General features: G+C 39.3%; 1 protein-coding gene across 1 annotated transcript in view; it reads right to left on the bottom strand.

The window, feature by feature from the left end:
• The window catches only part of draxina (dorsal inhibitory axon guidance protein a), a 36415-nt gene extending 20908 nt beyond the window's left edge, over positions 1-15507 (bottom strand). The window contains exon 1 of the mRNA XM_073826200.1: positions 15429-15507. The gene's annotated coding sequence lies outside the window, so the exon portion shown is untranslated. The remainder of the gene's footprint in view (positions 1-15428) is intronic.
• Positions 15508-15710: the final 203 nt, after the last annotated feature.

The following is a 15710-nucleotide window of genomic DNA, read 5'->3' as shown; positions in this document are numbered from 1 at the left end:
GAGCAGAGAGAGCGGTCACCGCCGCGTCAGGAGCAGAGAGAGCGGTCACCGCCGCGTCAGGAGCAGAGAGAGCGGTCACCGCCGCGTCAGGAGCAGAGAGAGCGGTCACCGCCGCGTCAGGAGCAGAGAGAGCGGTCACCGCCGCGTCAGGAGCAGAGAGAGCGGTCACCGGCGCGTCCGGAGCAGAGAGAGCGGTCACGGCCGCGTCAGGAGCAGAGAGAGCGGTCACGGCCGCGTCAGGAGCAGAGAGAGCGGTCACCGCCGCGTCAGGAGCAGAGAGAGCGGTCACCGCCGCGTCAGGAGCAGAGAGAGCGGTCACCGCCGCGTCAGGAGCAGAGAGAGCGGTCACCGCCGCGTCAGGAGCAGAGAGAGCGGTCACCGCCGCGTCCGCAACAGAGAGAGCGGTCACCGCCGCGTCCGCAACAGAGAGAGCGGTCACCGCCGCGTCAGGAGCAGAGAGAGCGGTCACCGCCGCGTCAGGAGCAGAGAGAGCGGTCACCGCCGCGTCAGGAGCAGAGAGAGCGGTCACCGCCGCGTCAGGAGCAGAGAGAGCGGTCACCGCCGCGTCAGGAGCAGAGAGAGCGGTCACCGCCTCGTCAGGAGCAGAGAGAGCGGTCACCGGCGCGTCAGGAGCAGAGAGAGCGGTCACGGCCGCGTCAGGAGCAGAGAGAGCGGTCACGGCCGCGTCAGGAGCAGAGAGAGCGGTCACCGCCGCGTCAGGAGCAGAGAGAGCGGTCACCGCCGCGTCAGGAGCAGAGAGAGCGGTCACGGCCGCGTCAGGAGCAGAGAGAGCGGTCACCGCCGCGTCAGGAGCAGAGAGAGCGGTCACCGGCGCGTCAGGAGCAGAGAGAGCGGTCACGGCCGCGTCAGGAGCAGAGAGAGCGGTCACCGCCGCGTCAGGAGCAGAGAGAGCGGTCACCGCCGCGTCAGGAGCAGAGAGAGCGGTCACCGCCGCGTCAGGAGCAGAGAGAGCGGTCACCGCCGCGTCAGGAGCAGAGAGAGCGGTCACCGCCGCGTCAGGAGCAGAGAGAGCGGTCACCGGCGCGTCCGGAGCAGAGAGAGCGGTCACGGCCGCGTCAGGAGCAGAGAGAGCGGTCACGGCCGCGTCAGGAGCAGAGAGAGCGGTCACCGCCGCGTCAGGAGCAGAGAGAGCGGTCACCGCCGCGTCAGGAGCAGAGAGAGCGGTCACCGCCGCGTCAGGAGCAGAGAGAGCGGTCACCGCCGCGTCAGGAGCAGAGAGAGCGGTCACCGCCGCGTCAGGAGCAGAGAGAGCGGTCACCGCCGCGTCCGGAACAGAGAGCGCGGCCGTCCCAGCGCCAGAAACAGAGATGGCGGTTGTCGCCACCTCCTCTCCAAAGCAGGGGCGCTTCCGCGCCATCTCGGCACTGCGGGTGTCCATCGCCGCCAGGCAGGCGTAGATGAACTCGAAACGAGCTGCCGACGCCGCCTGAAAGGACATCCCCTCAGTGTCCGGAACCGAGCAGGTGGTTGCTGCCCCCTCAAAAAAAAAAATTCTCCCCGCTGGACCCATCATTGATGTCTGCATTCTGTCACGGGTGAGTAAAGGAGGTCTGGGTCCAGGTGCAGGGAAAAGGGTTTTTAATTTAACAAATAAACAAACACAACAAAAAGCCAACACGGCCAGAACTAAACATAAACTGAAACACTAAATAAACAAAATCAAGAACACGATCAAAAAGCCAGGGATCTAGAGACACAGAAACAAAACAAGACTTAAGACAATGCAGACATGAAAACGGAATGAAGTGTGAGTGTTCTTATACAGAGTCCAGATAGTGAACAGCTGTGTGTGAATCAGTGGTAATGACAAAACAGACGTGATGAATCAGAGTGCAGTGCAAACAGCGACCTCAGGTGGCTGAGGGAAAACCCACAGCCCCGATCATGACAGTAAATGAATAAAACATTGTACACCAGTCTACACTATATTAATGTTGCTGTGGGACAATGTGCGAGACACCTTCCAGGGGCTAAATATCCCCCTATTTGGGTCACTTCAACCCACGGACACAATAACAAAAAAATACTAATTTCGAAACTGCAAAGGGTTTACTTTTATTTGTGTATAGTCATAATAACAAGAAAACAATGCGCTTTTGTAAAATAAATAAAATAAACAGAGTGCCGTCTCAGTCTGTCACCTTTCTTCACAGACACATAAACAAAACAACTTGAATCTCTGCGAATGTGTGCCTCATCGACATGAGAGTGTTTTGAAAGCTTGAAATGTCTACTTTTAAATGAAGTAAGTCACATCGAAAACAAATATTTTCTGATAAAGTAATCTGTATCATATCATCGCAAGCTCCAGTTTTTCCTGTCTAAACTTATCTCTATCCGCATGAGACGTGCAGACATGTAGGTAAACACCCACATCACAGTTAACAAATATGAACAATCATCATGTTCATATCGCTACTTTTCGTTTCTGGAAGAAGATGCGCTGAGAGGAATAAGTCAGAATTTACCTCAGAAGAAGAATGCAATGCAAAATTTTAGTAACACCACATATTATTTTTAGTAACAGTAACAGCATTGTAACAGGGGATTAAATAGAGACAGAGCGCATTTAGGCCACACCCACAGGGGGGAAACAATCCATTGCTCTCCATTGACTTTGTATTGCGGGAAGCGGACTCCTTATCATTTCTGACTTATAACAAAAAACAGAACAATGTCTAAAAGCTGCTATGAGACAAGGTGTACAGTTAACAAGCTAAGCGTTTTTATAAGCTGTCGACCCAAAAAACGAGTGTTTAAGGACACAAATAAGTGTAGATGTCAGGTTATTTCATGTTGGGCCATTCAGTTGGATCATTTCTCCAACAAAAGCTAAGGAAAAGGAGCACTGACATAGACCAATGAAATTTAGTTTCTCAATATATCTCCTCCTTTCAGGGTGGTGAAATAATCCTTTGACATGGTTAAAAATAACGAATGTTTGCCGTTGCCGTTAAATTTCCCTCTGTTATCTGACTAATAAGACACGTTGAGCTCTACAATTGTGTCCTTAAACGCTCGTTTTTTTTAGGTCGGCAGTTTATAAAAACGTAGTTCTGTATTTTTTAGCTTGTTTACTGTACACCTTGTCTCATAGCAGCTTTTAGACATTGTTCTGTTTTTTTTTTTATAAGTCAGAAATGACAAGGAGGCAGTTTCTCGCAATACAAAGTCAATGGAGAGCGTTGGTTTGTTTCCCCCCTCGGTGGGCGTGGCCTTTAGATTATTGGGCGTGGCCTTCTGTCTCTCTATAAGATATTTCTCAGGCAGTAAATGTGGATCCTTCAGATGAATTTGAGGCGGGCTGGATTGGTCTTGGTCTTAGGTTTCACCCAGTCTTGGTATTGGTCTTGTCTTTTTTTTTTCAATCTCTAAAAGTCTTGGTCTTATCTTGGTCTCAACATACTCTGGTCTTGGTCTCAGTTTAGGCAGTCTTGACTACAACACTACCGTCCACATCCAGTTTTATCCTACATCTACTGTTTACACTTCACAAACGGAAAATCTTTTCTTTCTTTTTTTTTTTTTTTACATTCATTTTACATTACATTTTTACATTCTTTTACATTTTGAATGTATGTTTCATTCTGGTTCATGGCGGTCTATTGAATTCTAGAGCTTTGCCAAAAGCTCTCTTCCAGCCTTAGATTGAGGCTGTGAGGGTGTTTTATGGACCAAAATTTTTGTGGGGTGGCAGCTGTGGCTGTTGCGTGTAGTAGGATTTGTCACAGCTTATTCAATTGCTGTTGCAGCAATATTTTATTTTTCCATTGAAACTATTATTAAAATTATAAAAAGTTTTAAAAAAAAATTATTATTTTTATTTTTTATTAATATGTAGAAGTAGTACCTCTGTCAGTAGATTGCTTAATCAACATGCAGGGGACAATATAACAGCTTTTCTACTTCATTGAAATGACTGGATACACTCTTAAAAATAAAGGTGCTTTAAAAGGTTCTTCACTGCGATGCCATAGAAGAACCATTTTTGGTTCTACAAAGAACCATTCAGTCAAAGAACCATCTCTTTCTAACCTTTTTATAATCTGAAGAACCTTCTTTCGCCGCAAAGAACCTTTTGTGAAACAGAAAGGTTCTTCAGATGTTAATGGTTGTTTATGGAACCATGTAGGCAAAAAAGGTTCTTCTATGGCATCGTGAAGCACCTTTATTTTTAAGAGTGTATGTGAGTGTGCATCATATTTCAAGTACTATTTATTTCTTTATGTTTAAAATTAAATATAAAAGCACACTAGAAAATTATTGAGTGCGCTATAATTCATTTGTTGTGACTGAACAAATGATCATCCAAAACTTTACAATATTTATATTGTTAAAAAGATTTAAAATTCGTATTGCCACCTTTAAGTGGCGTGTAAAATGATCAGAGGAGAACATTACTCTTCATTGCCTTCGCAACTGGAGAGCGCATTAAGGAGGCAAAACTTAAATTGCAGCTCCATCTCTCACCATTATTGCCTTTTAATTGGTATCTCAGTGTTGTGATTTAGGTAATGAATCAAGCTCAATGAAATAAAGCAGAATTTAATGAGAAGGGTGTGGGAAAACTGGGCGGTAATGAGGAGAGCTTGATATACCGTGATTTATATTATACATCTTTCACTTGCGCAATCAGATTAAAAAATGACTTGCATGCACACATATCAGGGTTTGGAGCAACTTTCAACCACTGATCTTTGCTACGCACTCTCATCCAGAGCTACACTGAATACAGCTATGCTAGAACCCTGTATTGCTCCATAAATTAAAAGTATATATTGATCAGTCATTCATCAATGTAATATATCTACAAAATAGAGCATAAAAACAACACATGTCTGTTGAAAAAGGTGCCTGTGGTGACATTTCTGCAAAATGATATTACATTGAATCTTGCATGTTTGCGACAGTTTCAAAGTTAAACGTCTAGTGAGAATTTGTTCAACACAATTACACTTAAATCTGCATTCATTTTTGTTTGACCTGCCTATTTCTTTAAAAACAGAAAATCTATACAGAAACAGAAACATTATCTATTTTGATCAAGGCAATGTGGTGAGAACCAGATTTTCACAATCTATCACAAATAATTATAACCAGCATCCCCTGGGGAATGTGCACATGTAGTATGACATTCCATGTACAGCAACTATATGTGACCCTGGACCACAAAACCAGTCATAAGGTTAAATTTTACAAAACTGAGATATATACATCCTATGAAAGCTATGTGTATGGTTTGTTAGGATAGGACAATATTTGGCCGAGATACATCTATTTGAAAATCTGAAATCTAAGGGTGCAAAAAATCAAAATACTGAGAAAATCACCTTTAAAGTTGTCCAAATTAAGTTCTTAGCAATGCATATTACTAATCAAAAATTACATTTTGATAGGTTTACAGTAGGAATTTTACAAAAAATCTTCATGGAACATGATCTTTACTTAATTTCCTAATGATTTTTGACATAAAAGAAAAATCAATAATTTTGACCCATACTATGTATTTTTGGCTATTGCTACAAATATACCCCAGCGACTTAAGATTGGTTTTGTGGTCCAGGGTCACATATGCACATGAATATTCCAATGCCTGTATGAGTATAAGGGTCAAAAATGAAAAAGAGTTTAAGCATAAAAACAGTGTGTCTAATACTGCTTTAAATTGTTGTTTAAAAAAAAAAAAAAAAACATTTAAAAAGTGCAAAAATTTAAATGCATTTTTGTTTTTCTGAGCAAAAAATAAATACCATACATTTTTCCCTAATTTACAGAAGACACCCACTAAAATGTAATTCAGGGTAACAGTCTTGTTAGGCATATTTACCAAAAAAATCAATTTAAGGCATACTAAAAGACAAATTACTTTCACCCCAAATACTAGTTGTAATTCTACATTTTTTTAAAATTTGCCACTATCCTAAGTTTTGCCCATTTGTCAGAAAGAATTTTTTACTCATTTAAAACACAATAATATTTAAAATGCTCCATTATTCTTTTATATATTTTAATATGCACAAGTCAAAATAAGCATATAGTTTGAATTTTTACATGAATATTGTGTTACACTGAACATTTTTTCCTCCAAAAACCTATTTGAAACCTTAAAAGTAGACACTTTACTTGTGCTTTCTATGGAAAATGAAATCACTTTTGTAAAATTTGTTTTTGATGTGGACATCTTAACATCTTTGACCCATAAACATCAAATTCAGAATACGGCTGCAACACGGCACAATCTTTTCCTCTATGGCCAGCTATGAACGCTTCAAGCTAGGCCCAGCTAGGACCACAACACAGAATAAACAAAAAGCATGATCTTCGTGCTTACGGCCATTAAAAAGCCAGTTGTGCCCTATTGGCTAAATGGCAGCTCTATCTTAAAGTTTCAACATTGACAGACCTCAACTTTTTCCCACCTACACTCTTAAAAATAAAGGTGCTTTAAAAGGTTATAGAAGAACCATTTTTAGTTCCACAAAGAACCATTCAGTCAAAGGTTCTTTAAAGAACCATCTCTTTCTTACCTTTTTATAATCTGAAGAAGCTTCTTTCACCACAAAGAACCTTTTGTGAAACAGATGTTAAAGGTTCTTTTTGGAAGCATTTAAACAAAAAAGGTTCTTCTATGGCATCGTGAAACATCGTTATTTTTAAGAGTGTAATGTTGGCATGACATGGCATATCCCAATCTTCAAGCAAAATAAATCAGTATCAATAAATAATATCAGTCCACAAAATCGCACCATGTTCGTTCATTTGTGCCATAAGAGAACTGGCCCCTAAATTGAGCTACATGATGAAACCATTGTCTTCTGTAGATCCTTCACAGCTGAATCTAATATTTTTTGTAACTGATGAATTTTGCAGCATCGACACTATTATTGAACTAAACTGAATCAACATTGAACAGATATGACCTAAATAACACTATTGTCTTTAGAGTTGAATACAGCTAAATTGAACTTGTTTCATAAATAAAATTGAATTGAAAGTTGAATCAACACTGAACTGACACTTATAATGGCACTTTTTAGAGCTCCTTTACAGCAGAACTTGAAGTTTGCATTACTGATTCTGTTATTTTTCCTATGTATGACTGTGAAGCTGCTTTGACACAATCTGTATTGTATAAAGTGCTATATAAATGAAGGTGATTTGACTGTATATATACAGATTTTGATTGCATTTATGTGCACATAGGCAGTGGTAGTGTTAAATTTGTGCTGTTAATGGCAGTGCAGGATTTAGCATTGTGTAAGTGCTACCATTAGCATTAGTATCAATTAGTGTTTGTATTGAGTTATTGCCCAGGCTCTTATGGGCTTAGGGGTGTGCTTACGTTGTGTTGGTGTCAGCATTAGCGTATTTAGGTCTCTCTGAGACTTTCTTTAATGTGGGCGGTGGTAGTTCATCAACCTGGCAACCCGCTCAAGCAGGCATTCTGCTCTGTGAAGACACCGGCGTATGATAAATCAATGGGGATGGGGTATTGAGCTCGGCTGGGTCGATAGTTGGACCAGCCTTATCAGCCACAGACGCACAAATGCACCTCACACCCTGCAGAGATCGTTGCGTAGGGTTGCTAGCCATGGGACTTCATTGTGGGCTATTTAAGAACCTGTTCACAAGAACTAAGTGAAGGAAATTGCATATGAGGCTGGGTAGCAAAACTGTTGCCAGAGAAAATTTGTATTCACGTTCGGAGAGAGTTTAGCATGACTGCTGAGCTTTAGTCTTCACACAGTTGCTGGTCTCTATTCAGTATGAGCACTCCCCCATAGACTTTGTTAGTGTGACAAGAGGGTTTGTTAGTAGTTCATTAGTCTCTCATCCACCACACTGACAAAAAAAACAATAATCAAACAAACAAAAATGTCTAGAAGCTGCTTAGATTCTTGAAAAGTCTTTAAAACAGGTGACCCTTTGAGGGAGCTGAATGATGCAGGGATAAAATAAAGTCTTGAGATGTGGGGGCCATGCACCCTGCTGGGCTTGGTAGGACCTCACCCACAAAGGCCACACACCAATTAAATAGGAGCCATGGATAACAACATCTGGCATGAGATGGCAAAGGCCCAGGGCTCAGCCTTTCGGGTGAGATGCTGACCGTGAGATGACAAGAAAGAGAGATGTCGAGGGGGTTGGGGAACCTTATGTATCCAATGCACGATTTATAAAGACGCTGGGCTGTGCAAAATCAATAATACAGCCATTGGCTAAAATGTTGCCTATTTGTTCTATATACATGGCTGTTTATCAAAATGTGATTTCTACATTTTGAAAAGGCCTTAATCAATACAACAGAGTAAATATACATTTTTTAAAAAGTCTGCAATGCTATTTTTACTTTGAGAGTAAGAAATAGCTTAGTACTAATAATTACTGCTGATTTCCACCTTTCCAGAAGAAAGCTATATATTTTACTCAGAAAATAGAATGGGTGACTATTAATGCAAAACCACTGTGTTCTTGGTGATTACAATTGTTACTATCCTAAGGTATTGGCTGAGTGCAGGGTTGCCAGGTTTTCACAACAAAACCCGCCCAACTGCTACTCAAAACTAGCCCAAAACTAGTCCAATTGAGTTTCGAGGGGGGTCTCCCATTAAAAATCCCGTTCCGGGGGATAAAATACACGATTGTTGTCGGAGTTCCCCCGGTAAGTTCGTATTTCAGGAGCTAAAAATGACATTATTGGGGCCACTTCAACCCTCGGACATTAAAAACAACCCGCGGCAACAGTGTTAAAGTAGCCAAATTCTGCTGGAAAACAGCGGACTTGGCAACACTGGCTGAGTGGCGTATACAGTATGTTATGAGTGTGTCTTATCATGTTGTACACTCTTAAAAATAAAGGTGCTTTAAAAGGTTCTTCACAGCGATGCCATGGAAGAACCACTTTTGGTTCCACAAAGATCCATTTAGTCAAAGGTTCTTTAAAGAACCATCTCTTTCTTACCTTTTTATAATCTGAAGAACCTTCTTTCGCCACAAAGAACCTTTTGTGAAACATAAAGGTAGTTTAGATGTTAAAAGTTCTAAATGGAACCATTTAGACAAAAACGGTTCTTCTATGGCATCGTGAAGCACCTTTATTTTGAAGAGTGTAATGTGGTTGTTTTGGGTGGTTGTTACAATGTTGATGGTCCAAATCAAAGGGAGTTAACATATATGTCATCATATATTTTATAGAATTTATGAAAACCAAAGCTGTTTGTTACCATCAAATTTAAAAGGATATATTAACAGGATTTGAGATATCATGTCCAATTTAGCAGTTATTACTTAGTAGCTACATGAGTGTAATTCTTAAACGTTAACAGTTAAGCAAAAGTTTGAGCAATAATAATGCTTAACTAATAACAATAGATGTGTGAGTTGATGAAAAGCTATAATTCTTTAAATCATAAAATGTAAATTTAAAATATATAATGGTAAAAAATATATATAAACAAAACACTTGAAATGGTTTATTTCTTTATAATCATGTCATGTGACTGTGAATATGTTGTTATATTATTCAAATATTATAACCTAAAATCTCCAAGGTATACTTGAAAAAATCATTCAAAAGTGTTCGACTGACAAAAAAGGTTTGGGGATCCCTGCCTCAGTGAAAAAGCAGCTGTAAGATTAATTTAACGCATGTCACACCTCTCTATATTAATTTGCACTGGTTACCAATAGCTGCTCGCATAAAATTCAAGGCATTGATATTTGCCTACAAAACCACCACCAAAGGGCTCTGCACCCCTTTACCTAAATTCATTACTTCAGACTTATGTGTCCTCTAGAAGCTTGCATTCTGCAAGTGAACGGCGCATTATTGCGCCATCCCGAAGAGGCACAAAATCACTTTCACAGACTTTCACATTAAATGTACCCTTCTGGTGGAATGACCTGCCCAACTCAATCCGAACATCTTCAAGAATCGGCTAAAAACACATCTCTTCCATCTTTATTTGACCCTCTAACTCTAGCACCCTCTATTCTAATTCTATTCTATAAAAAAAAAAAACTTGCCCTTTTAGACTTATACTCTATTCATTTACTTACTGCTTGTTTTCTTAAAAAAAAAAAAAAACTAACACTAGCTTCTGTTTTCTTGTTGTATTCTATCTATCTATTTTTAGGCCTCTAACACCATCTTGCTTGTTTTTAAGTACTATCTATTTTCTTTTTATTTATTATATAATTTATATATATATTTTTAAATCCCTAAATGAGACTTGTCGTAGCACTCGCATGTTATTGCTTTTTTTGTTGTTTTTGATTGTTTCCATTGTCCTCTTTTGTAAGTCGCGTCTGCTAAATGTCTAAATGTAAATGTAAATAAGAACACATTATTCTATCTACTTGTTTTCTGTTTTAATTATTAAAAAATAATTATTAACAATAATACCTTGACCCTCTAAAACTAACTCTCGACAGTGGATACATGCGGTAGTACTTCTGCTGTTTGTAAAGTAACAGCAGGCAAGTTTAGATGATATAAGATATTCAGCAAAGGGTCACAGCATGGGGCTCAGTATGGCCCTGGAAATTCAGCAAAAGACAACGAGATCCAGACCCAGAAAAAGAAATGAAAGAAAAAAAATAAACAGAAAGAAAACAGCGAGGCGGAGAAGATACCACAGAGGCTATGTGTGAGCACAACATGGTGTTCAGAAGCTTCAGATCCTACTACTGTGTGAATAACTGATAAAAGCCTCCACAAGCGACTTGGATGATATTGTGCGAAAGTTTGAAAGGAATGTGGAGCTCACTAATGAACTCACTGACATCTCAAGAGGAGGGAGAGCTTCCACTGTGAGGTCTTCAACATCTCCTCCTGCTGAGATCTGGGGCTTCATAAGCCATCTGTTGCACCCCTGCTACCTCCAGATAAAAAAAAAAGAGAAGCTTTTCAGCGGGATGAAAGGTTGACGCTTTTTCTCTATACATACTTTCTCAACTGGAAGATCTAAGAAGGTTACGTTTTTGTGAGAGTTTTCTAGTGATGAATGAGGTGAGTATAGACCACATACGGGACTCAAAAAACATTTCTTAGTCAATACCAGCTAACTCTAATTAGTTTCTATTCTGGGAATTATATGTAGGTCTACCTTAATTAGGGTTTGCTTGAGTTAGTGTTCAGGATCGGGTCATGTTTGGTGTGTAGAAGCAACTGGCTGCAGTCCAAATAATACGAGGAGATGCTCCCCACGGCAGATTCACACCCACCAAATTTCACACCCACCAAATCTGCCAGACCGTGAAGACAGTCATAGCCATCAGGAAAGAGTGGCACTACTGAGAAGCCTAAAAGATATTAAGCTGCAAAACCTTGCAAAACTACAAAAGTCTTACAAACAGTGCTCCTTAGGCACGAACATGGGAGACTTGACTTACATTTGATTTCATGTTAACATGTTGCTAACAATATGCTTCTGTTTAGAATGATTTGGCAAAGTTAATGTTGGTGAGGTGTAAAAATACTATTTACTAATGTATTATCTTTACTACGTGCCGCAAAAGGACACAATTTAAAGAAAGAAAGTGAATGCTGTGTTTGGTCCACTTGAGAAAAATGGTAATTCATTTATTTATTTATTATTTATTTTAAGTTCTGGATTATTTGAATAACTTCTTTGAAAACACAAATGGATAGTTTGCTGACATAACCTTAATACTTTGATGGTACACTCTTAAAAATAAAGGTGCTTCACGATGCCATAGAAGAACCTTTTTTGTTGAAATGGTTCCATAAAGAACCTTTAACAGCTGAAGAACCTTTCTGTTTTGTAAAAGGTTCGTTGTGGCGAAAGAAGCTTCTTCAGATTATAAAAAGGTAAGAAAGAGAAGATTCTTCAAAGAACCTTTGACTGAATGATTCTTCTGTGGCATCGCTATGAAGAACCTTTTGAAGTGCCTTGATTTTAAAGAGTGTAGGCAATAATTATAAATTGATAACCTTCTTATTACTAAGTTATTGATTACGCGTTGGCCTTTAGGGTCATTAGTTGTTCATTCTATGACCCTGAATTAAAGGTGACCTATGTCTGACTATACGTGACGGCATTTAAATCATTTGTTTTGTAAATGTTTCCATAGTCATGTATATTTAATGGTATACCTACTGTCATTTTGCATTGAGGTATTAATTTGTTAATGATACTGAGGTGCTAGGGTTGTACCAAAACCAAAATGTTGGCAGCCAACCATAATCCCTACACTCTTAAAAATAAAGGTGCTTCACGATGCCATAGAAGAACCTTTTTTGTCTAAATGGTTGCATAAAGAACCTTTAACATCTGAAGAACCTTTCTGTTTCACAAATTCTTCAGAGTTCTTCAGATTATAAAAAGGTAAGAAAGAGATGGTTCTTCTATGGCATTGCTGTGATAAACCTTTTAAAGCACCTTTATTTTTAAGAGTGTAGATTAAATGCGTTACAGTTATCACTGTAATATGGATATCATAAGTAAAATTTCATACTCCATTCAGTAAGAGTATTGCTTTGCCACATAATTTCTTTTTAATGGAAGACAGTTATTGCACTGCTAGTGTGTCGGTCTGTATAAGCACATTATATGTGACTATAAGATCAATCAGAGGGGGGAAAAAACAAGTGCTTAGCTTTGCAAATTGCACTGTTCCAATCTTGCACTGAGAATCTGAGATAAGCTTGGCTGAAACATTAAGATTTCACAGGCAGCCTCCTAAAATTACAAAAATCAAACAAAAGGATGCTTCAAAAGAGAGAAATAAACCCATCTACACGAATGAGAGGAGCCATCTCTTGACAAACACTTTCAGCAATTTCACACCTCACATTGTTCGTTTTGGCAGCTCTGAAAGTGTCAAGGACACAAAACGCGTAACAACAGGCTAAGTGTTAAAACTGCCATAAGGAGGATCCATCTGGTGCCAAGAGAGCTGAGGAAAAGATAGAGAGAGATCCCGTCTCCAATGCGGCTGCTTACAACACGTGGTGCTCCGTCAAATATCACTTTTGTTTCGCTGTATCACAACTGGCTCCCTGCAACGTGTCCCCTTATCTTCTAGCTGAGCATCCTGGCAGAATGCTCCTCATCCTCACAGCAGGGAAACCTCCTTCATCCTGTCCCAAAAACAGTCAGACACACAAGCACACACACTCCTGAGCAGGAGACGCAGTCTTTATAGACATGTTGCGAGGCGTGAAGACAACAAAAAGAAAGGAACGTGGAAAACCACGCCATATGACATCAACCATAAAACTAGTCCACACGGAAATGTCTCTGTTGAGTCAAAGCGGTCTCCATACAAGATACAAGCGCGAGAGAAAGACAGTGTCTCATTTGTTAAGCAATAGACCAGCTGTCTCCAGTGTTCCACAAAGACTGATTCCCAGTTAGCCAGCAGGAGATTGAGGCTGGAGAACAAATCACACAAAGGTCTTTATTGATCTGCTTTGGGGTCTCTTAATAGCCGAAACGATTGGAAGTGTTTTAGGGATGGTCCTACATTCGGAGCGTCTGCTCTCTCTTAACAATCACCCTCCAGCAACAATCAGCAGAGGGTCATTCAAATGTGATTATTAATGACTTCTTTGACATTCATTCAGCATTGTGCAGTCAATGCCTTGATGCAACTGTATGCCATGATCAATATTTGTATCACCTTTAAAAACATCATTCTTAAGGAGTGTGGCTTTGTAATTAGAACACGCATTTTGAAAACACAATTACCAAGCATCACTGTACACACTTAAAAATAAAGGTGCTTCGTGATGCCATAGAACCTTTTTTGTCTAAATGGTTCCATAAAGAACCTTTAACAGCTGAAGAACCTTGCTGTTTCTTTTTGGGTGAAAGAAGGTTCTTCAGATTGTAAAAAGGTAAGAAAGAGTAGTATACCAAACAATGGAACCGAACAACCAAGAAGAAATATGGAAATCACACTTTTCAGCACCATTCAACACTGCAAAAAATGCTTTTCTAGCTTAGATTTTTTTCTCTTGTTTGCAGCCAAAATATCTAAAAATTCTTGAATCGAGAAGGATTTTCTAGACAAATAAAACAGGAAAAAACAAGTCAAAATTAAGTGAGTTTTTGCTGTATAATCTGCCAATGGGGTAAGCAAAAAAATCTTATTTTTAAACAGAAAACAAGATTTTTTTTTTTTCTGAAAACAAGACAATATTTTTTACTCATCTAGAAAACCCTTCTTGATTTAAGAATTTTTAGATATTTTGGCTGGAAAAGCATTTTTTGCAGTGAACTCAGTGTAACAATACAGGCCACATGAGATTGAAGCATTTATTGGTGCCTGAAAAAAATGCATCTTAAATAATCGTCTGAAGTCACAGATTCACAGTTTTGCCCTGCACTGTAAAAAAAAATAATACTTTTGTTATATTTAGAAAACAGCAATCTGTGGTTATGAAATGTAAGGTAAAAAGCTGGCTGTGGTTGCCAGAACATGTAAAAAATATTACTGGATGGCATTTGGTCACTGTGTATGTTGCAGTACCTAACTGTATATGTCATTAAATTATATAATGTTAATATACCTATCGATTTGAACTATTAAAATCTGTTTGTTAACATAAAATGGACTGATTATAACACAATAGCAACTGTGGTCAGTAAAGACAAATTAATAAATTATGCAATTAATCATTTTAACAATACTTGATTGCATAGGTATAAATGTTGAATACATGCATCTTTATATATTTAAAGTTTGTACTTTTTTTTTTTCTGCTGCTGCTGTCTCTGCATCAGACTAACCAGAGGCATCTCATTCATCATTAAAGTCACATAGATGGACCAAGTGGATGTAGAATGATATGTACAGAAAGAGGAAGATTCTTCTTTGGAGTCTAATTGAAATTCATATGTAATTGCATGCTTTCAAACTCAGCTGCCCACTCAATTCAAGACACACAATTATGAACATAAAGATATGATCAAACTGGTGCACTCACAGGTGCACGCGCTCAGGCGCACTCGCTCACATTTTCTATTCCTCATCTTTATAAAATAACATAATCATATAAATCATTTAAGTATATATTAAGAGATGGCGATTGCTTACGGGGTGTATCCTGCATAGACAAACGTGGCAATGCGCTTTAAGTTTTGAAAAAAGAAAATGTTATCCATACAAATTTTAACAAACAAACATCATTTTGAGATTAATAATACAAATGAAAAACATAGGCTACTTAAAAGGTAAAAAGGATTAAAAAAAAAAGTACCAAGAGGCAAAAGTTGTTACAATCGCTATAATTGTCAATAATAACTGAAACCCTGAAACCCCCGAACGAACTGCACAAAAAGCTTCATAATATGCTTCAATCAAAAGATTTGTCCGAACAAACACGATATAACATATTCTTTAAAGCATAAGAATGAGTATAAGAGCAGGTCTCTCACCGTGTGTTAATCCGTTGAGAAGCAACCGAGTGAAGAAGCGGATCCTAGATGAACTGTCTCGGGCTCTGATGGTCGAGCGCGCTCCCCGAATGCGCGCCGCTGTGAAGGCTGATGTCAGTGATGATGAGAGAAAATCACCAAACAATTTTGCCACACAGTGGTTCACAAAATTAAACAAACAGGCATTCTTACACATCTGCTCAGAAGTAAACCTTAAAAGGGAACAAGCAACAGCCCTTACAAACAGGGAATGTTTTTGTTATTTTGAATGTTTTTTATTAT

Source organism: Garra rufa, chromosome 20, assembly GCF_049309525.1.
Source record: "Garra rufa chromosome 20, GarRuf1.0, whole genome shotgun sequence".
Lineage (NCBI taxonomy): Eukaryota > Metazoa > Chordata > Actinopteri > Cypriniformes > Cyprinidae > Garra > Garra rufa.
This window is presented reverse-complemented; position numbering and strand designations above follow the sequence as displayed.